Source organism: Crotalus tigris, unplaced genomic scaffold, assembly GCF_016545835.1.
Source record: "Crotalus tigris isolate CLP2741 ecotype Arizona unplaced genomic scaffold, ASM1654583v1 scf7180000019422.807890, whole genome shotgun sequence".
Taxonomy (NCBI): Eukaryota; Metazoa; Chordata; class Lepidosauria; order Squamata; family Viperidae; genus Crotalus; species Crotalus tigris.
The window spans coordinates 329,149-352,337 of record NW_024097531.1 but is presented as its reverse complement, the minus strand read 5'-3'; the positions used below and the strand labels follow the sequence as shown (position 1 = coordinate 352,337).

The window sequence follows — 23,189 nt, the reverse complement described above, 5'->3', positions numbered from 1 at the left end:
AGCTTGTGATGCTATTTGGCTTCTCTGCAGTCCATTGGAAAATGTAAGAGCAATAAAAGAGCCCTTAAATTTCCCTCAAAAAATTAAGTTGGGAACAATAAAAAGAAAGGATTTGTCTTCATGCACTGATAAAATAACTTCTCTCACACTAAAATATTTATCAAATATATCCCACTTTTAAAAGGTACTATAGAATTACACTGCTTTGATTTATAAGATGAAACTGTTGGTAGCACAAATTATGCTTAAGAAATCAAAATCCTATTGACTCCAAAATCTACTTTTGCAACTGCACCCTTGTAGCTAATGACTGGATATTGGAAAACTAACATAATCATCCATTTTTCTGCTTATATTTTCCCCAGACATTTTTGAAACTTGAATTCTCCTTCCACTTACTGACACTTTTGAATTCAACCCATGTTTTACTAAGTGAAAGCAGCAGCCGTTTTTGAAGAATGAAAAGACAACATCTTTCTTGTTTTTCTGTCCAAGTCTATTTTCTAAAGAATAACCAGATACCCACAGTAATTCATTAACCACAATTTTCAGTGAAAAGGATACCTGGTATTTTTAAGCAATATTTTCTTTAGTGATTTGTGATCCATTTACTTCAAAGCATAAAACCCTGCTTACCAGCTTACCAGATGTCATGGGGAAGTTTTCCAAAATAACTTAATCTATGTGTTTTTCCTGTCACAAAACAGTTTTATCTGTGTGATCCTAAGTGCCCTAGAAATAGTTCAACTACATACAGTTTGTAGATTTATACTACAAAAGTAAAATGAAATTAATCTGTAATTCAAATGCTAGAGATTATTCCTTCTAATAGGGAAACTGGATATTTAAATATCAGTTTTCAAGCAAATTCTAGCTATTAAATTGTAAGGAAAGCAAAAACATCAGATATTATTTCTGTTTAATCTACAAAAGCAACATATCCAGCCTTATAAAATACTGAAAACAATTAAGGAGGGTTATCCAGATATTCAGAGGGACACATTCAGGAATTGGAAATAATGAGATCTACCCAAAGTCAGTTCAGGCTAATAATTGTTTCTGATTCTGACATGCAGTTCAAGGATGGTGAGTTCTAATTTCCATTATCTACTGGAGGAAAAAGCATGTATATATTTATGGCTCTGTGTTAATTTTAAAAAAAGCAAAATGGGGCGTTGTCTTATCTGAATGCCTTTTCTCAGCAGGATGATGTAGAGTCCAATGGATGGGTTCTATGACAGTCTTCCCGCCTGACAGACTAGGTCAAAACTTTGGCCACACCCTTCCTCTGAGCGTGACTCCAGTTTTGACTGAGACGAGTTGTTTGTTGAATTTTATATATATATATATCAGCTCCTTGTTCGATGCCTGCCTAGACCTAATACCTGGGGGGGCTTGGACTCTACATCATCCTGCTGAGAAAAGGCGTTCAGGTAAGACAACGCCCCTTCTCCAGCAGGATGGCTGTAGAGTCCAATGGATGGGATATACCAAAGCCCTCATGTCCCCCTGGGAGGGAGTGTCTAGGCCACTGAATCCTGAGCAGATACAACTTGCTGTAGCACTCTTCTACCAAAGGCAGCATCCGCTGCGGCAAAGGAGTCTAAACGGTAATGCCTAATGAATACAGAAGGAGAAGACCAGGTTGCGGCCTTGCAAATCTCCTCCACCGATGCTTGTGTGGACCACGCAGCAGATGTGGCTGCGCTGCGTGTTGAATGGGCAGTCACGTGTGGGGGCACTGGGAGTGCCTGCGAGACGTAGGCTTGGGCTATACAGGCTCTGATCCACCTACCTATGGTAGAAGATGACACCTTCTTTCCCATAGTTGATGGTTGGAAGAAAACAAATAATGCTTCCGTCTTATGGAAGGACGAAGTGCGCTTTACGTAGAAACACAACGCTCTACGTACATCCAGCTTGTGCCATCTATGTTCTAGTCTATGTCTGGGTTTTGGGCAGAAATCAGGGAGAATCAGTTCCTGAAACCTGTGGAAGATGCTGTTCACCTTTGGAATGAATGCAGGGTCTGGTCTAAGAACGACCTTGTCCTTGAAGAAGGTACAGAGATCCTTCCTCACTGATAGTGCTGCTAGTTCCGAAATTCTTCTCGCTGAAGTAATAGCCACTAGAAAGGCTACCTTTAACGATAGGTGATAAAGAGAACATGAGTCAAGAGGCTCAAAGGGTGCTGATGTCAAAGCTTGAAGAACTTTGGGCAAGTTCCAAGACGGGTACCTGTGTATAACAGGAGGTTTAGTATTGGCCGCACCCTTCAAAAAGGCGCTAATCGCTGGATGTTGCGCCAGAGAGGTTAAGTTGTCACAGGAAAGTACAGTTGAGAGGGCCGATACCTGTCTACGAATAGTGTTGACTGATAGGCCCTTATTAAGTCCTTCCAATAGTTAATCTAGAATATTGGGAATAGATACTGAGGTTGGATCTAGGTGAAGTAGGACGCACCACCTGCAAAAACCTTTCCATGTAACATTGTAGATCCTGTTTGTCGAAGGTCGTCTTGGTGCTTGCATGATCGATATCACCCCTGAAGAATAGGATTGTCTGGCTAAACTTTGCCGCTCAAATGCCAAGCGGCTAGTTGTAGCCACTGAGGATCTGGATGTAAAAGTTTGCCCTGGCTGAGTATTACTCGGTCCGGGGGAATCTTCCATGGGGGTGATATTGAGAGATCCACAAGGTCGGCAAACCATGGGCGCCGTGGCCAATGTGGAGCAATCAAGATTACTTCTGCACTTCCAGGATCAACTTGCGTATGGTTGCCGGTATTAATGGCAGCGGTGGAAAGGCGTACAGGAGTTGCGCCGGCCACCGACACCTGAGAGCGTCCGTTCCTTCCGATCCCGGAGTCGTGAATCTGGAGAAGAACCTGGGGAGTTGTGTGTTCTTCGGAGTGGCAAATAGGTCCAGATGTGGTTGTCCGAACCTCCGGGAGATCTCCTCGAACAGAGCCGGATCCAGACGCCATTCCGACTGATCCACCTTGGCTCTGCTCAGGGAGTCTGCCTGGAGATTTGCCTCCCCTGATATGTGTTCCGCTCTGATGGAGCTCACATTTGCCTCTGCCCACCGAGCCAGAGCTGATGCCTCCTCATTAGTTCTGCGGATCGTGTTACTCCCTCCTTGTTGACATGGGCCTTGGCTGCTACGTTGTCTGTTAGAACGAGAACATGGCTTCTCGTTACTAGGTGGGAGAATTGACGTAGAGCCAGGTGGATGGCCCGAAGTTCTAGCCAATTGATGTTGTGAGTGAGGTCCGCCTGATTCCACTGGTCCTGTGCTATCTGAGTTCCCAGATGGGCTCCCCAACCGAATAGGCTCGTGTCTGTCGTGAGCGTGACTCGGTTCGGCTCCCTGAATATACTCCCCCCGAGCATCATGGGGGATATCCACCAATTCAGTGATTTCAGCACATATTTTGGTACCAAGACCCTCCTGCTGGAGGTACTGAGGCTCCTCCTCTGATAGGGGAGAAGGAACCACTGCAACTCCCTTGAGTGGAGTCTTGCCCATGGGACAATGCCCATGCAAGATATCATCTTTCCCAGGAGCTTCGAGAGCTGTATCAAAGGTACTCCCTTGTCTCTCCGAATTTGATGAACCAACTTGGAGATGCTGCTTCGACGCTCCTGGGAAAGATATACCCTGCACTGGGATGAGTCTATCACCGCTCCCAGATGCTGTAGCTTCCTTGAGGGAGTGAGATCGCTCTTTTCTACATTGACTGAGAATCCGTGTTCTGTAGAACGCAGATTGTGGTCTGGAGGTCTAATTTTGCTTGCTCCTGTGAGCTGGACTGAATCAATATGTCGTCCAGATAAAACTGTACGCACACCGGCATCAGCCTGAGGTGGGCCGCTATTACTGCTAGAATTTTGGTAAATACCCTTGGGGCTGAGGATAGACCGAAGGGTAGTGCCCTGTATTGGTAATGCCGGTGTGCGTAGGTAAATCTGAGGAATTTGCGGTATTTGGGGTGGAAGGGAATATGCAGGTACGCCTCCGTGAGGTCTATTGAGGACAGGAGGTCGACCTTCCTGACACTGGCTAGGATGGATTTCAGGGACTACATCTTGAACCTCCTGTAAGTTACGTAATAATTCAGGCCCTTTAGGTCCAATATTGCTCTCCACCCTCCTGATGTCTTTGGGATCACAAAGAGGATGGAATAAAATCCTCTTCCTTCCTCTCCTTTTGGTACCTCCTCTATGGCCTGAACTGACAGGAGGTGTGCTATGGCCGAGGTTACCAACCTTGCCTTGTGTGCCTTTCTGGAGATGGGACATCTGATGAATCGGTTTGGTGGGGGAGAACAAAAGTCTAAGGTCAGGCCATGCCTGATTGTCTCCAAGACCCAGGCGTCGGTAGTGGTCTGCTCCCAGACCTCGATGAAATTCGCTAACCGACCTCCTATGGGAGTGTCCTGCCTGGCGTCACTTGGCGCGTTTAAAGGGTCAGCCTCCCGATCCTCTAAAGGGACGCCTGGACTGAAATTGGCCTCTGGCTCCCATGTTTGGGCGATCCTAGGAGCGATCCTGTCTTGGATAGAAGGATCGTGAGCCTCTAGACCAGTCCCAGGATTGCCCTGATCGAAAGGTGTTACCTGGGCGGAAACTTTGCCTCCGGAATTCCTGACTGCCTCTCCTGTCTAATTTCCTTGATGGATGCACTAGAATTTTCCTTTTGTCCCTACTCTCGCTTACATGTGGATCCAGAATGGATCCAAACAAAAATGACCCACTGTACTTGGACGTCGAAAGACGCCACTTGGCCTTCAGATCTGTCTTCCAATTTTTGAGCCACAGTAATCTGCGAAAGGCTACTGTGGCCGCAATCGATCTTGCCGCATACTTGGTTGCGTGAAGCGAGGCGTCTGCCATAAATTGTGAGGCCGCCAGTATCTTGGCCAAAGTTTGGTGAGCTCTGACCTGATCTGGAAGTACAGTGGTTTGTAGCTCGCGCAGCCACATAATGCAGGCCCTGGCGAAGAATGATGATGATGTTGCCGCCTTGGCTGCCCAGGCTGCGGCCATGTGTGAACGACGGAAGGAGTGTTCAAATTTCTTTTCCTCTGGTTTCAAGGCCTGCGCCATGTCCCCTGGAATCGTAGAAGTAGAGAATAATGAGATCAAGGGACTATCTATTGCGGGGACATCTAACATGCCCGAAAAGGAAGGAGAAACATTGAATAGTTTCCTTTCCACGCTGTTAGGTGCTGGTGGTGTTGCTAGGGAAACCCATTGCTCCTCTACTGTGGTGCGGAAAACCTCAGGACAAGGAATGTACTTGTCCTGTGGAACTTTCTTGGCAAAGAGAGGATTTGTCTCCTTGCTAGTAGAAGGATTTTCCTCCTGAATTGAGGTCAAATTGACCGTAGAGACTGCCTTTATCAAAAGTGATTTTAGAAGAGCTGGATCAAAGAGGCCAGAGCTTGTTGCCTGCTCAGGAGTGGTCCCCTCATCCTCCGAGAGTGGCATATCAGACATGTCTAGGTCTAGTAATTCTCCTTCTCCTATTTGAGAGGAGGTCTGAGAAATGTTTGTAGCCGGAGTCTTGTTTCGTCCCTTATGGGATGGTGAAAGGCTACTTGGCCCTTAGAAGCCATAAACTGGGAAAAGGCATCCTGCATGAATGCCTGAAATTGGGCAGACCATATGTCCTCCTGGGTTTTGTCCATGGACGCAGCCACAATGGGAGTATGGTCTGATGAAGAGGCAGGTGAGGGGGAGTGGGAGGAGTCCAACTGTTCAGTTTCCCCCAGAAGAGACCAAGTTCTGAGAACTTCCTGGGGAGTAGGTTCTGTGGTAGGGACCCCCAATGGGACAGGGGAAACCATGCTTGTCCCATTGGAACTGGTTTTCTGGGCCCTGGCAAACTGTCTTTCTAGAGCCAAATGTCTCCTCGAGGCCTCTCGCTCAGCTGTTTTAGAGGGTCCCCTTTGGGTCAGGTGCTTTGTTTTGGCCTTCTTCCCCCCCACTTCAGATTCTGTGGATATGCGCTTTTGTTGTTGTTGTGGGGGGGGGGTGGCTGGGGACCCTGTGTAGCTGAATACGAGACACTGTCTGCCATTGTGTCCAGGTACCCTGAGTAGGCAATACCTGGAGTGGGGGAAAACACTGACACGCAGATCAAATTGCAGAGTATGGAGGCTGCAAGCCTGGCTCTGAAGGCAAACAATGGCCGGACAGACAGGTACCTTTTTGAAGGGAAAACAGGCCCTGCAAGGCCAGTGACAAAAGGCCACCTTAAAGAACAGCTGGGAGAAATTGACAATTCCTTCGCACTCCTTCACCAAGACTAATTATTAGTAGTATTGTCCCCCTTTTATGGGCTGTTAAAAAACAGACCGAGGGAGTGAAACTTCGCTCTCCCTCTCTCTCTCCTTTAAACATATATCTCTCTATATCTAGATAAGTATCAGCCTGCTCTCAAGGGATTCCAGGTGGTTGAACCACTGAATGGATTACAGTAGTAAGCGCGCTCAAAATGGCGATGAAGAAGGCCACGCCCCCTAACTGCCAACTGCCAAAGCCACGAGGCTAAAATGGCAATTTGAGGCTCTCGGTAACTTCGCTGAGGCAAATTGCAGGTTGGTCTCAAGAGGGAGGGGGGGTCAAGAAAAATCTTTCTTTTTAAATCAACAACGCAGGATTTTGCGGAGGAGAGTGATCCGCGGATCTGCCTGGCACTCCAGAGATCGCGAGGCCCCGCGCGCTGCAGCTGAGGAGGAAAGGACTCTTTCCCGACGAGGAGAGCTGAAAGGCTTCCTCTCCGGTAGAAAAAACGGTGATCCACAGACCTGCCGGTCGCTCCGGGGGGCCGTGGAATCCGTGCGTCTCAGCTGTTTGAATTTTTTTTTTCTAACGAGAAGAGCAAGGCTAACGCTAAAGGGGGCTTTTTTTAGTGCAATCTGCACAGATACGCTCACCACACGGCTCAAACGGACAGGCTCGGTGCTCCAATTTAGTAACCGGAATCGTCCTGCTGTGCTCCCTGAGAATTCATATGAATGACTAATTAAGGTAGAAAATAGGTTTTCTGACTATCTCTGGAGCTAAATTTTCTGCTGTTATCGGGCTACGAGACTAAGTCAAAACTGGAGTCACGCCCAGAGGAAGGGTGTGGCCAAAGTTTTTACCTAGTCTGTCGGGCGGGAAGACTGTCATAGAACCCATCCATTGGACTCTACAGCCATCCTGCTGGAGAAAAGAAGGAATTTTCTGGCAAATTAATTAATAAGTATTAAAACATATCATACTTTTTATTGTACATCGCCCAGAATTGGTCTATGAGTGAGATTAATGGTCATTAAATCTGACAGACAGACAGACATAAAATGGGGGACAGGAATTTTCAAGTCCTTCTCCTTTCAAAAACCTTTTTCCCAAGTATCTATTCTTTTGAGTATACCTTTAAGTGTGCTACATTCTTGAGTAAGAATGTGATGAAATTTGCAACAGGATGGTTATAAGGAACATCAATTGTCATTTGAGCCTCACAGACTGAGGGAACATTATGGAAAAGGAAGGGCAGTGGCAAGGAAAAAGATGGTCCATTTACATCTGAAGGGATGTTTGTCAAAGACGGAGAAGTCACTTTTTTTTTCTCATCTAAAGGTTAGAAAAATGGTAACCAATTTTGTAGTAAGTAGTAAGTAGAGATTCTTAAAATAAGAATCTCTTTTCCAACTTCTATACACCATTTCCAGAATGCTGGGCACCATATTATGTTCTGACTAGGAAGTTATGGGGGTGATCAATGGCGGTCGCTCTGAGTTGAGGACAAATCTGTTAATAACTGAATTCAATTTCACTCTTATCATCACAATATTTTTGATGAGTGGAAATGGATTCTCCCCATTTTTGTCACGTCTGTCTCATTGTTGCCATTAGAAGCTCAAATTTAGGCGATAACTTTGCAATTTAGGACAGGGCAAATTTGTTTACATCCATATCCTTTTTTACTTGCTGATCTGTTTATCCTGAATCAACTTGGAATTCAAGTCTTGTCCTAGTCTGATACACAGTCTTACATTCAAAAAATAAAGGGCAAATCATCTAAAACAATCAGAAATTGGGCAGATAGTGAACTCTTAACATCAGTCAACTGTAAATACACCAGAATAATAAAAAAAAATCTACAGAAATCTTGAAAACATTTCATAGGTATTGTTTTGTTAGACAGACTTGACTAGTTTTACAAAAAATAAAAGAATCCGTCATACCTTTTCTGCCACCTTTCTCTCTTTAAAAGGAGGGCAAAGAAATGCATGCAGATATTGAAGATGGAACATACAACCATGCTCACCCCCATTTCCTATAACAGTTATGGCGATCCTTTAGAGACTGAGTGCCCAAACTGCAACCCAAAACCCACTTATGCATCGTCGAGTGCCGGATGGGTGGGCATGGCCCATTGGGTGGGCGTGGCTGTGGTGTTAACGGCAGACTGGGTGGGACTAAAAAGTTCAATCAATCAATTCCAACTTTGCAAGATCTTTTTTTTTCCCGTGAGAAGTTGAAATTGACTGATTGAACTTTTTTTTTTCACACGGTGGCGGAGGCCTAAAGCGAAAAGGTTTTATAAAACCCAGCTGAAGGTCTAGGACTGGGGCGACGGTGCATGCGCCCACAGAGAGAGCTCTGAGTGCCGCCTCTGGCACCGGTGCCATGGGTTCGCCACCACTGTCCTATAATATTTGAGCCGGAAGGAGCTATGTCTTACAGATCTGTCTACACAAGCACTCAAAAAAAAAAAAAAAGTTTAACTGATAGGCAGAGCCTCAAGTATGAGAGATTTCTTAATTTCTCATAAGAAGCTGTTTCCCACAAAAGAAGGTGAGGGACGATTGCTCAGCTCACAAAATAAGGTGGAGGCTTAAAAACAAAGGTCTTCCTGGAAAGGAAACCTGAAGAACTGGAAGGAGATATATAGGCTAGCAATCTAAGATAGACTTAGGCAATACTTGTCACTGAAGATTCCTTGTGGTTGGTTTTAGTAGACAGCAAGGTTGCCTCGTGATTCTGATAGACGTGACAGTGTTGCACTAATGAAGAGCGTATTATTTAAAATACTTATACGGTTACCCATTTAAAAAGCAGAACTCTGGATGGCTCACAAACACGATATAAAAATAACAACATACAAAGAATGAAAAACAACAAAAAAAACCTCTCAGTAAAATAATATCTGGCACCACACCCAAATTCCCTTGATGCAACTTAGAATACTCACAACACAAACTCGACCTTCACCTTACTCCAATACTTGGTCAAAAATCAAGCTCTTGCTAGCAACCAGAATCTCAGACTCAAGAGGAAGGGTATTCCATAGGGAGGGGGCAGCCACAGAAAATGCACGCTTTCTGAATCCCGCTATCTAGCAACAACTGAAGTTTGATGACTGCCCAGGCAAGACTCTTGAAGTGTTTCTGAATATGGAATCTGAAGTTCCACTGAAAAATTAGGGGCCACTGTGGTCAAAGCCCTCCAGCACAAAGAACTATGGGGGAGGCAGAAGAGAGAAAAGATTGAATTCCACGTTAGACATGAAAACCAGCTGGGGGACTTTGGGCTAGTCATTCTCTCTCCACCCAACCCACCTCACAGGTTGTTGTGGGAAAATAGGAGGAGGAAGGTGTGTTGGATATGTTTACCGCCTTGAGTTATTTGTACAAACAATAAAGGAAAAATACAAATAAATAAAAAAATATCTGTCCCAGTAGGACTTTTCCAAGTCATTCTAAAAATCAAATTGTGGCAGGTTATCAGCCAAGCAGAGAATGGAATCTAGTGGTACATACATATAACTTGCTAAGAAAAGCGACAATTACTGAAAGTAAATAGTGTTTGATAGCTTAATAACAGAGAAAAACAATGCACAAGAGATGTTTCGCCTTGAGTCTTGCACCAAAAATCCTGCACTCACAAAACACTTTGACAATCTGGATGTAAATTTTTTCACCAGCCTTTAATTCAGACTTCTGCAAATTGTTAAGATTTCATAGATATTGAGTTTCCCTTTCCATAATTTTCTTCTAGGAATTATGACAGATGTAGTACTACATATCTGTAGAACGTTAGCTGGGGGATGACTGCCTTGCTCCCTTTTCTAATCAATGCTAAAATGTTTTGCCAGCTGTACCTAAGGAAAAAAGGATAAGCATTCTTTACACTTTAAAATGCTTCTTGAACATTTTAAATCTTGTCATTACTAAATGGTAATTATTTATCATTACCTTTAAAAACATTAGTTTTTAATTAGTGTTTGTGTATCCTAGTATTAAAACATTTTGTAGGAAAAATTGAATTACTAAAGCATTATAGTGTTATAGCATGATGTCACTTTTACTAACAAAACATTTTAACTTGAAAAGCATTTTGGCTCTTAAAGAGCAATTAAGAATAAACAGGGCGATAAATAGCATCCACTAAAACACGGGTGTCAAACTCGATCGCATCACGTGACCTGTATCCCGTTTTTTGCCTTTGCGGAGCTGGGGTGGGCGTGGCCTGCACATGATGCATCTGGCCCGCAGACACTTCTGCACTAAAACAAGGATCATTACAGTGGGTGCTATTTAAAAAAATGCTGAGCATCAAATTCCTGCTGAAGGGAACTGGAATTTGTGCATCCTCCTCCTCCACAGCTAAATCACACCTATTATTGTGGTGTGACTCCAGGAGCTATAAACGGAAAGGTGCTGTTATTTGTAATTTCAACTATAGCTTGCACCCAAAGAGGCTGAACTGGTAGTTCTAAGAGCCATCTAACTGGGAGTGGCCTAACTCTTTATCAGATTTGCTTTACAAAGTGCAGATGTTGTAGAACAAGATCTCTATGCTTTAAGCCCTGTTTGCAGTAAAAATAAAGTTAACAGCTATGACATTCTTCGTCTTATCTCCAAGATCAACTTGCAATCCAGACAGCAACTGCATAGCTAAAGTATGATGAGGTGGTCAGATTTAGTAATGATCAGATGCTGGCTTTGCTCTCTCTCTCTTACACATACTCATTCTATGGGAAACAAATGTAGAGGATATAAATAACAAACTTGTTAGCTCCTTACCTGAAAGCTACATGCTCAGTACATTCATATACTATGCAATCAATCAATGGACACAGATGGGAAGTTTCCTAGATTCTAGCCAGGGTAATTAATGCCAAGAGGCTATGGGAGTTGTAGTCTAAAGTACATGGAGGCTATCTAGTTGTCTCCCCAATGTATTTTCATTTGACTTGATTTAATTTATTCCTATGCTATTATGTATGCTAAACAACACCTTGTATATTCATATGTTACATAATGTTAACATTTATTATTGGCTACTATGTATGATAATTTTTATTACTGTTAATTGTTTCTATATTATTTTTAATTTTGTTAGCAGCCCAGAGTCACTTGTTGATATGAACTGACTTGCAAATTGAATAAAAATATAAGTAAATTAATAAAAATGCTTCAGGAAAAAGAAAATCAATAATATCGATTTGATCAATGACTAGAAAATTGATCAAATACTCTTTTGAATCAGCTTCTATTTTAACCCTGTGTAACTGGATAATTAGAGATAATCAGTATTTTGTATTTTAATGTGGAATGGACTTACATCTAAGGACAGTATAGGTATCTACACGTGAATTGCAATATTCCAGATCATAACAATGTTCTCCAAAGACCATCATTTTACAGGAAACTTATTTCTTCAAAAGATTCTTAAAATAAACAGTAGGTAATTATTACTTGCAGAAAATATGTAATTACAAAGTATTATATATAAACAATTATATTCTAAAAAGTACTATCTTGAATGTTCTATTTAAAAAGGTGCTTTCAAAATGAGATGCCTAAAATTATTAATTAGAATGGATTATAAACAAGTACTTGAAAGTACGTCATCAGTTGATTAACAACTTTATTATTCCTCCAGTCCAGGTTTGAGTTTTTCTATACAAGGAAGATAAAGTTTTAGACTATACAAAATATGAAAACACTGTTTTCAGAAATCAATATATTTCTACCACATTTGGAAATCAACATTTGTTGTGTCTGTGAAAACAGAAATTCAGTGTGATATGCGAGCAATTATATTTTCACTGATACCCCAAATCTCCTATCTGAAGGTTGCATGAATTAAATGGAGCAATAAGAGTTAAGGACACCCAGTTACTTGATGACAAATCTGATGCCAGCAATAAGCTGCTGTGGAAGCTTCACAAGCAAGGTGGCCAAGATGGCACCAAAACATTTAAAGGGACTCTGGGAAAATCAGGATGAAAAGAAGCTAGTGGACGGAATAAGTAGCAAAGGAGTGGAATGGCTGCTGAAGTGCCAGAGACACTGTTAATTTTATTTCTTGCCTAGGCTGAGAGGGATTGTCTAAGTAAACAAAGAAGATCAAAAATCCTGAATGAGGAAGACTTCTAGTTGTGAATGGAAGAAATAGCTGTGGAAAATCAAACAGGATTCTTTTTCTGTATCAGCCGCTATCACTGAGACTGAATTGAGGAGACAGCAGAAATGAAACAATGATAAATAAGATTTGTCATTAGACAGGCTTAGATAAATTTTATCCAGGTTTTTGAAGTAAAATAAGATTTCGGGAAATCAACCAAACTACATTTTGTTGCCTAAAATGGTGGAGATTCTGTTGATTCGGCCCATGGAAAGAATTATCCATATTAAGGCAACATTTTGAAGAGACTGATTCTAAGTTGAAAAACATTCATAAACTTTGCAGGTCTTTAAAACTGATTTTGATGTTTGATATTGAACACACCAGTAGAACAGAATATTTGTAGCTCAGGTTTGACACCATGGGTCTCAAGAACCCATGATATTGTACATGTTACTTAGGCTGCTAGCTGGCATAATTTTTTACATATCAAAAGCAAAATTTGGTCCTGAACATGACAATAAAATAGAGTCAAATCAATGTCAGTCCCTACATGGGTAAAAGGCATAGTTTAAGCTGCAGCAAAATACATTCATGAAAACTATTTGAAACCAAGGCTCAAGTTCTATGCTGATATTAGCAAATATACTATTTCAGGCATGTTCCATATATTTGTGTACATTCCAAACTATAATAGATACTATTGCCTCACCAAACTTCACTTCCAAAGGTCATATTTAATTGCATGGACATGCTGGACAAGATAAAATCAGAAGATTACTACTGGCAATATACATTGGCAGCAAACTTGCCAAATCAGGATGTACTACTACTTTCTACATTTATTAAATATAAAAACATTTAAATAAATTTATTTTTAATCAAGTCAGTAAATGAAGATGTGTTTTTATTCTCAGGTAAATTATTACATGAAATGATTTGTCCTGTTTATCCAGCTTTGTCTAAAAAACCATTCTTATGAAACAGGGGTGTAAAACTCGCAATGTCACATGACGTGTCGTGACGTATTGCGACTTTTTTTCCCATTGCCGGCAATGGGGTGGGCGCGGTTTTGCTATGATGCATCCGGCCCACAGGCTAGCAGTTTGGCACCCCTGTTATAAACTATAGGTAGTCCTCGACTTACAGACACAATTAAGCCCAAAATTTCCATTGCTAGGCAAGTGAATTAAGTGAGTTTTGCCCATTTTACGACCTTTCTTGCCACAATGTTAAGTAAATTACTGCAGCTTTTAAGTTAGTAACACAGTTGTTAAGTGATTCTAGTTTCCTCAGAAATTCACAAAAGTTGATCACATGCCCTGGGATGGCCAGTATCTGTCGGGCAGCGTTGGGCTTTAGGACTGAGTGACCATGGTCTAGAGCAGGGGTCTCCAACCCCCAGTCCGTGGATCAGTAGCAAGCCACCGCATGTCAGCAACCGGGCCTCACAAACAAGCAAAGCCCCATCCGCAAGATGCAGGCAGCACACAAAACCATGCACCCTCCGGTCCGTGGAAAAAAGCTCTCTCCAGACAACTGATCCCTGGTGCCCAAAAGGTTGGGGACCTTTGGGCTAGAGCAGTGGTTCTCAACCTGTGGGTCGGGACCCCATTTGGGGTCGAACGACCATTTCACGGGGGTCGCCAAACAACGCAGTCCGCCATTTTTTCCCCCTTTTCCTTAGCTGTGCTACTCCCTTTTATTCTATTGGCTTTTGAAAGCCAATAGAATAGACTCTCTTGAATAGAGTCTAATTCTATTGGCTTTCAAAAGCCAATAGGAATTGTCCAGGCTGTCTCTGCCCTGCTGAGCCCGCCAAAAGTCCCATTCTGCAAACGGTGCTGCACCAGTTGAGTAGTCCTCGACTTACGACCGGTTGAGTAGTCCTCAACTTACGACCGGTTGGGGGTCGTGGCATTAAAAAGGTTGAGAACCACTGGTCTAGAGAACAGATTTCCTGATGTTTTATTGACAACTGTAGCTGGCATCTACAGAGACAAAATGGTTTGCTACATAGATCACAGGGAACTGTCTTTATAGCCAGATGTCGTGACTTCTGATTTGCCTTTAACTGAGCTGATTTCTCATTGGTGCAGGCTGGTGAGGGATTGTTTCTGATTGGTTCTTTGTGTTCTGATTGGTTGTTTGATTATGTTGATTTAGGATTGATCAGCTGTTCATGCCAGTTTCTGATTGGCCATTTTTTAGTGTTAATTCCTGACTGTTTCTTGGTTTGTGCTGGGTTCTGTTTGGTTAGTCTGAGCAGCGTTGGGCTTTAGGACTGGTTGCCTGGACAAGGACTGATTGGAGGTCCTTGTCCAGGCGTTTTTCTGATTTGGCTACTTTGGAAAGCCGATTCCTGGTTGGTCTTGCTTTGGGGTGGGATCTTGGTGTGGCACAAGCAGGTAACCAGATTTCATTAATTTTCAGTTTTTCTTCTTTCTTGTTGAAGGTTGTGTGGATCTCAACAGGCTTTTTATGCAGGTGTATAAAGTTGCTTGTGGTCTACATAGCAGACTAGTTTCCCTCTGAAAATGCCAGCCACAATTGCCAACAAAATGTCAAGAAATCTGTTCTCTAGATCATGGTCATTAATTTAAAACCTTTCCTTATTCAACACTATACACCGAAGGCAATTAATCCTTGAAATGTTAATATTATTTAGTTTTGATCAGATTTTACCAGGTTCCTTACCTGCTGCCATCACAATGGAACAAGTTTGAGGTTGGATAGGTGTTAGGGGTACTGCTACAATAAGAGAAATACAGCAATTAACTAATCAAAATATAATTACTAAATGCTGAGAAGTGTTCAATTTTTTCTAAGTATATTTTAAAGTTATTACAATAACTAAAGCAAGCCACTTAACAACTTACCTACCAATTTATTTATCAGATTTTTATCTTTATTTATTTATTTATTTATTTATGAGACTTATATACCGCTTTAAGTGCGAGCACTCTCTTAGCGGTGTACACCAGTAAGCAATGTATATATATATATATATTTACATTGCCCCCAACAATCTGGGTCCTCATTTTACCTACCCCGGAAGGATGGAAGGCTGAGTCAACCTTGAGCCGGTGAGATTTGAACCGCTGACCTTCTGAACACAGTCAGCTAAAGTGGCCTGCAGTACTGCACCCTAACTGCTGCGCCACCTCGGCTCTTGCCTTTCTAACTCAAGGCAGCAAATATACCTAATACTTTTTCCTCCTGTTAATTTTTTTCTACAACAGCAACCCTATGAAACGTGTTGGGAGAGGAAGTAACTGGCCAAAATCAGCCAGCTGGCTTTCATGCTTAAGGACTAGAACTCATAGTCTCCTAGTTTCTAGGCCAACACCTTAACCACTATATCAAACACATTTGGTACTATCATAGGAGCCTCAGAATTCATTCACCTTATGCAAAAAAAAAAAAAAATGTACTGAAAAACACCAGTGCTGTTAAAATTAAAGCTATCCCTCACTCCATGCTTCTGTCATTCTAAGAAATTACTTAGAAAGCAATAAAATGTAAAAACTGAAGCTGTATCTTCTCAAAAGAGCATCATTTAAACAGACAATTTTAACTTTTGCCAAGTTCAAAGCCTACCATTTTTACACCTAACATGCAATTTATTTGAAAACAATGTCCAATGCATCTAGCACAATGCCCTATCATTCTATAATCAAAATAGGAAACTAGCACCTCAGCGAACTCTAAAGCTGTAGTTTATGCCCATAGCATCAGCACAATGTTAAAAACAACAGTCCTGCAAGATTCTACAGCTGCTTATTTATACAACCTAGCATTCTTCTTTACATTTTTTGAAAATGCAATAGATTTATAAGATTTGTTAAAGAAATCTTATAACTATTTGGAGACAAGCACACCACAACAGAAACACTGTTGTTCAAATGGACATCAAGAAAGAAATATACAAATGGCAGTCATCCCCAAAATTTCTAACCCATATTTACCATTCCAACTTAGATCATTTTAGGATCTTAATCTTAAAATATGATTAAAGATTTAACATGCATATTACGTTGCAAATAAATTGGTAGTGTATGCTTACCAACTTTTAATTTTAATTGTGTAATTTATTATTCCCTAGAAAAATCAGCATTAAAAATGAATCTAAATAAATAATCAAATATACAATTACAATGTTGCTGGAATTGAGGCTTCTAGTAATTGCAGTTACATAATGAACTGAAAGGTTTATATTAAATAATCTCCTACACAGGCACTTCTAAGATTTATTTAAAAATATGACTCCAATCATGTGGGGTCACTCTCAGCTGTCCCTGAATTTTTTTATTTTACATAATTTCATAGTTCCATAATTTTAATCCAGTTTTTATTTTTAATAACAAGATATTTAATTATATTATTTTTTACTTTTTAAATTGAAAAACAGCATATATCAATCTTATTAAATAATACATTATAGCTATCCAATTTCTCACCTCTTTGGCTTGGATTCTCCTTTGTCAGTCAAAATACTATATCAAAAAGAGAGCACTTGCCTAGTTCTGGGTTAAAGCTGATTTGCAGCTAGTCACCAGCAGTTCAAATGACGAGATCATGTATCATGTTCCCTTAAAATTGGATAAGAAATAATGGAGCCTATGCTACACTGTTTACCAGCAGCAGGCAGAACTGAAGCTTTTAGTACATTGCAACTTCATGGCAATTATTTCCACTGTTATTTGCCAAATTTGTACCTCAAAAATACCAACCTTCTAACAACCAAGGGCCCCTCCCAGAGAAATTGTTTATCAAGCTAGCTCTAACATTTATTGTCTTCTGTTCTTGGATATCAGTTACCAGCTACAATAAAGTGTGTGTAAGGTCATCAGTTCTGCACAGCCTGTTCTTCCACTCTTTTCTCAGAGTTGTTCAAACAGACGAAAAGATAGATCTCATCAAATAGGCTTTTTCTATCCCATCATCTACAATTCTGCTGACACACACATACACATATGCAGTCTCTCTTGTTGCAGAAACAAGTCCCCAAGGACATGTGGAGAACTTGCAGAATTGGATACAGATAAATCTCACTATTTTTAGCTGAGCTTGTGATCACGGTAGAGGGAGATAAAGCCAATGGGTAAAATCTTTCAATGCTATGGCAAACACATAGAAATTAAATCTCACCTTTTTACACATGAATGTATAATCAGAAATTTCAGTGTTAGATCTTTATAGATCACCGGGTGCACTAAGATATTTTCCAACTATCTTCTCTAGGTATCACTCAATGCTATCATTTTGGGAGAAGCTATTGGTTACTGTATTTTCATGAGGTACAGAAAATTGAAGTCAGGAAATATTTCTTTATCACGTGATCAACATCAGCTTCACTTTGGAAATCTCACTATCGCCATCTTATCCCTCTTTACTCTGGTGATCGCCTTCCACAACTTTGACCTTTGTCCCACAGTCTAAGCCACCTAGTCTGAAATTTTAAAATCTTCTATAAGATGGCAAGAAAAATTACTCCAGGGGTGTCCCAGCTTGACAGATTTAAGACTTGTGTATTTCAACTCCCAGAATTCCTCAGCCAGTTGAAGTCCGCAAGTCTTAAAGTTGCCAAGGTTGGACATTTCTGAACTATTTCATTCCATGCTCCTTCTTTAGTCAAATCCCAGCCAGCATCTGTTTTAAAGTATAGGCAGAGGTCACAAAGAAGAGGATTAGCCACATCCATGCCAATTATCACATTTCCAAAATAGTTGCTGAGGCCCTAGTGTTCCTTCCTTGAACAGTTGTCAGGGCTTCCCCAACTAAATTGCATAACACCTGGTAAAAGATACTTTATTTTTATTTTTCTATTTTGCCCATCTATACAGGTAACCCTCAACTTACAACAGTCCATTTAATAATGTTCAAAGTTACAACGGCACTAAAAAAGTGACTTATGACCATTTTTCAAAGTATGACTATTGCAACATCCCCATGGTCACGTGAACATAGTTCAGATACTTGGAAATTGACTCATATTTATGACCGTTGCAGTGTCCCAGAGTCATGCAATCACCTTTTGCGACCTACTGACAAGCAAAGTCAATGGGGAAGCCAGATTCACTTATCAACCACGCTACTAAATTAACAACTGCAGTGATTCACTCAACAATTGTGGCAAGGAAGATCATAAAATGGAACAAAATTTACAACTGTCACATAAATTTTGGGCTCATTGTGGTTGTAAGTCGAGGACTACCTATAACTAACACATAAGTATCGATGAATACAGGATTCTACTGAATGTCTAAATTTTATTTAGCTAGGAACAGGTCATCCCAGAGTCTATGTGGTCACTAAGAGTCAACACAAAACTGATGCCACCTAATCTTTTAATCAATGAAGAATCCAAAACTGTAATATTAAATCAAACTATCTACTATTGTACAATTCTCTGAATTCATGTTCTGCCTCTGAAGCCTTTTTCATATACTTTGCTTAGACAATCAGACTAGTGTAGAATTCTTATATGCACTTTCATGAATAAAGTTAAATGATTGCTCAGTTCATGATTTAACAGTTGCCTTGCTACTCCCTAATGGTTTTTCCTTGAAAAGTTAATAGGGTTGTAATAAACAGTGTGCAATTGGCAGAAAGTACATGGCAACTGAATCACTCTGTTATGCTGCCAGTAAGAACATCCATCATCCTGCCAGTCATATTTCTTAGAGTTAGCTGCATTAAAGTTTTAAAGAAATTCTTACTATAAATTTCAGGCTTGGCTAGGGCTACCTGATCTGGGCTGCAAAAATTTGGGCAACCACTAGATAGCAGCAGAGATAATCTTATATATTTCTACTGCCTTCTAGTAGTAACTGACTTTTTGTTGCTAGATCTAGTAAACCTAGGCTTGGAGAGATGTTAGTTTATTTCTGTCTTTTTTCCTAAACCCATGTAATACTCCTGGAGTGTATTAAATTACATTACATTTTAGAAGCTTTCTGAGAAATAACGCTTGTTTATTGTGTTCATATTCTACTGAATTAAAACTTACTCTTGGCAGTCTATAACATTTAAACCTGTCTATATTTAAAATCCATACTGAATCAATATGAAATCAGGTGGGGCATGGAGATTAATGGGCCAATTTAGTGTTGGGACACTGATGTCCATCAGAAGCAAGCTTGAAAATAGTCTTTTTCATTTTATTATTAATATACTGTTATGTGTGGTGGATATGACAGTTAATGTTAAAACTCTGAATATCTTTTCATACTCTATTGAACACAATGTTATCAGCCAAAGAGTTCTGTGAACTTGCATCTTTTTATGCCCTTTAAGGCACCTTGGCAACCACATTCTGTCTTTGCTATACAGAAAACAAAATTCCTAAAATGGATGCCAGAGATGTAGACACGTCAAATGACTTGCTGAAGATGAAGTCTAAACCAGTTCTAGAAATCAAAAAGTACAGTACCCACCCAAAGATGGATATTGCTTCAGATGTCACCACACCTAAGGTACTTCTAACCCAGCAAAAGTTGAAAGAGTTCAAGACTCTACCTAATAATGGAACACCAAGTGAAATCCCAGGAAGTTGGTATATTTGAACAAGGACAAGCAAGTTGATGAACAGATGCTTTCATTTCCTATTCAGAATAAGTTTATGTTAAATTTTAATCTCATTTTGTTTATTTAATATTTTCTTTCACATTTAAAGTTGTGAAAAAAAAAGATTTTTATTAGAGGCATGAACTAAGTCAACAAATGATTACAGAAATTATGTTAATTTATTTAAGAGAAGATTCTCTTGGAGCCTTTGGAGCAGAATTCCCCAACCTTTTGGGGTTGGCGGACTGAAGGGGGGGAGGGGAGAAAGGATGGTTTTGTGGGAGGGGTAAATGCATGCATGCGTGTACACACACAAACACTTGTTGTGCACATAGGACCATGAGGGGAGCTATGCGCACATGAACAAATATGCACACCGGCCAGCCACTCACGCAACCCAGTAGCCAATAGGCACAGTCCAGTAGTGGGCCACGGCCCACAGGTTGGGGACCCCTGCTTTGGAGTTTTCCAGAATGGAGTCTGCAGCAATGTTAATGGAGTCTGCATTGTTAAACCGATTAGTAAAATACTAATTAATAAACTACTAAATATAGCTTTTGTCACTTTTCAACAATTCATGTTCTTTCTGAAGCCCGCCACATCTTATTCTGTCTATTTCTGGAAGATCCTCACTTTTCAGGAAAGGATTTTCTAGGGCATTTGTTTCAAAGGAAAAAAAAAACTTTCTCTGAGATTTCTACTGTTCATTTGACTTACAAACCAGACTACCATAAAAGCAATCTTTTAGATCTAAACAAAACCTTTAGAGCAGTGGTTCTCAACCTTTCTAATGCCGCGACCCCATAATACAGTTCCCCATGTTGTGGTGACCCCCAACCACTTATACATCACCAGGTGCCAGGGGCGTGGCCAAAGAAAAGGGGGAAAAATGGCGGACAGCCTTGTTTGGCAACCCCTGTGAAATAGTTGTTTGACCCCAAATGGGGTCCCGACCCACAGGTTGAGAACCACTGCTTTAGAGGCTCAACTGATCTGTCACTGGGGGTCTCTTGAGGAATTGGTGCACTGGAGGATGGTTTACATACTTCGACCCACTGAAAGCCCATTCTAGAATTACAATATAATGATTTTTTTGGAGTAGAATAAAAAAAGATAACATTAAACTTGCTGACAATCTACATCATAAGTAACACAGTTTAATGCAAAGCTCCCCGACTTTTCAGAGTAGAATAATGTTTTTAAAATATTGAAAATGTTTAAAATTTAAACTGTCCTTCAAGTCAAGCTCAGTTCCTGTTGATTTCATAGACATGTTTGCAGGGTAGAATACGGTTTTTTTCTTGCCTTAATATTGAATTTGTTTTTTCCAGTCTAGATGAGATTATCATTAAATCACTTGTAACCAGGCCAACCTTTGTTATACTTCTGAGAGTAGTAAAAATCTGACTTTTTTCAGAGAAAAATCTGATGTCTTTTTAAAAATATTAAAAAAAAAACTTCTATCAGAAAATTGTGCAAACATAAATTATAAATTTCAAAGACACTGAAATATTATAAACATGACCATCAACTGAATTTCAAGAGATTTTACTGATGGGGTACTCATGAACCTACTTTTAAGGCCTGCTTTAATAGTCTATTTGCTCAATCTCTATCCTTCCTGGATTGAATTAAAAAATCTTTTTAAAAGATTTTTTTATTGAAGAAAATGTAGTGTCTTTTAAAACTTTCCAGTCAAAAACTGGGTAGAGGGGGCTATTAGACTGGGGTTCACCACACTATTGCTCATGGGAGCATGGTAAACACTTGCACAGTTGGGCAGCAATACATTCCAATAAATAATAAACCTCTGACTCGATAGGTGGATAAAAATGCCAAATCCAACCTAAACATCTGGCTGGCTGTGCAATGAACCATAGTAACTGAAGAAAATCAGAAAATATGAAGACCTGCAAATGGATAGCCCCAAGAGCAGTGCTTTTTTTTGTTTTGTTTTTAAAAAAGTGCCAGAACTCACACATGTCATACAACCCGCCTTGCCTACCCTACAAGGTTCCATCTAAAAAAGATGCCAGAACTCTGTTCTGGGTGTTCTATGACAAAAAAAAAAAAAAAAAAAGCCCTGCCCAAGAGCAATAGGCACCGTGCGTGCAATCCCAAAACATCTGGAACATCACCTGAGCACCAATGGCACTGATAAAATCACCATCAATCAATTGCACAAAGCAGGTGTATATAGTTCAGCAGAAACATCCCTTTCTCTGACCCTATTTCCAACTGAGTAATAAACTGTGTTCACATACTCATTTTTCTTAATTAACAGCTCAGTAGGTATCAAAAGTATTCTCCTGAAATGAAATTATATCTAACACCAAAATATCCATGTAATTCATTCTGTGTAAAGAAATACAAATAAAATCACTAAGGCACCATTCCTCCCCCAAAGCAGCATGGAAACATGAAAATGTTAATGTCAAATGCTAATGCAAAAGGAATCTCTTTCAGAGACTACATTTAATACCAAGCAGATTCCGGATGAAGAAACACTCCAGTTTCCTGTGACTTAACACTGAAAATGCAAACACCCAACACCTGCCAGTTGATAAGCAGCTGGCTGAGGAAATTATTTTTCTTTTTCAGCAAACATAAATGAGGACCCAGTCAAATTCAGCTGTCAAGGGTTAGGTCTCCACATACCCCACATCTTGTTACTTTAAGTACTGTATTTCCAAATATTGTGGTGATATGTGCTTCTGCGTTGCAGCAAACATGTCTAAACGCATTTGGCTACAAAATTGAGCTAAAGAATAAGACTCTTCACCAAATAAATTCCAGAATTCTAATTGATCTGTAATGAGTGAAGCTCTAGAGAGTTGCTTTTAAAATCAGCTTAACTGTGGGTGACTTGTACAGATGTATCCATAGAATTTAGAGGTCAGACAATGGGAAACCAGAGATGATGCCACCTGCTTTTTGCCAAAAAGCAATTTCATTTCCCATCATTCCTATTCACTCCTTTTTATTCCCAATTAAATTTTTATTCCAGCAAGATTGATAAAATGGGTATCTTTTTTCCTTATGTTTTCTTTTTTCTATCTCTTTGAACTTCCCTTTTATATATATTTTTAGTTTGTGTTAGCCTATTATCTTTGTATTTGTAAACTCTAATAAAAATATAAAGAGAAAGAGAGAGAGAGAAAGAGAGAAGTAAAGAAGTTGATGGCATCTTCTTATCTAAGAATGAGT

General features: G+C 40.3%; 1 protein-coding gene and 1 long non-coding RNA gene across 3 annotated transcripts in view; one reads left to right on the top strand and one right to left on the bottom strand.

Annotated features, from left to right (window-relative positions):
• LOC120316563 overlaps positions 1–20,264 on the top strand; it is a 43,736-nt gene extending 23,472 nt beyond the window's left edge. The window contains exon 4 of the long non-coding RNA XR_005558999.1: positions 19,749–20,264. This is a non-coding gene — a long non-coding RNA (uncharacterized LOC120316563). The remainder of the gene's footprint in view (positions 1–19,748) is intronic.
• Positions 1–23,189, bottom strand: part of KANK1 (KN motif and ankyrin repeat domains 1) — a 145,732-nt gene that overhangs the window by 64,458 nt on the left and 58,085 nt on the right. The window contains exons 1-2 of one of the 2 annotated variants that reach the window (XM_039362300.1): positions 16,874–17,107; positions 15,111–15,164 (exon numbers count right to left, since the gene is read on the bottom strand). The exons of the other annotated variant lie outside the window; for it this stretch is intronic. The gene's annotated coding sequence lies outside the window, so the exon portion shown is untranslated. Of the gene's footprint in view, positions 1–15,110; positions 15,165–16,873; positions 17,108–23,189 lie in introns of those variants that run through there. 2 annotated transcript variants of the gene reach the window in all.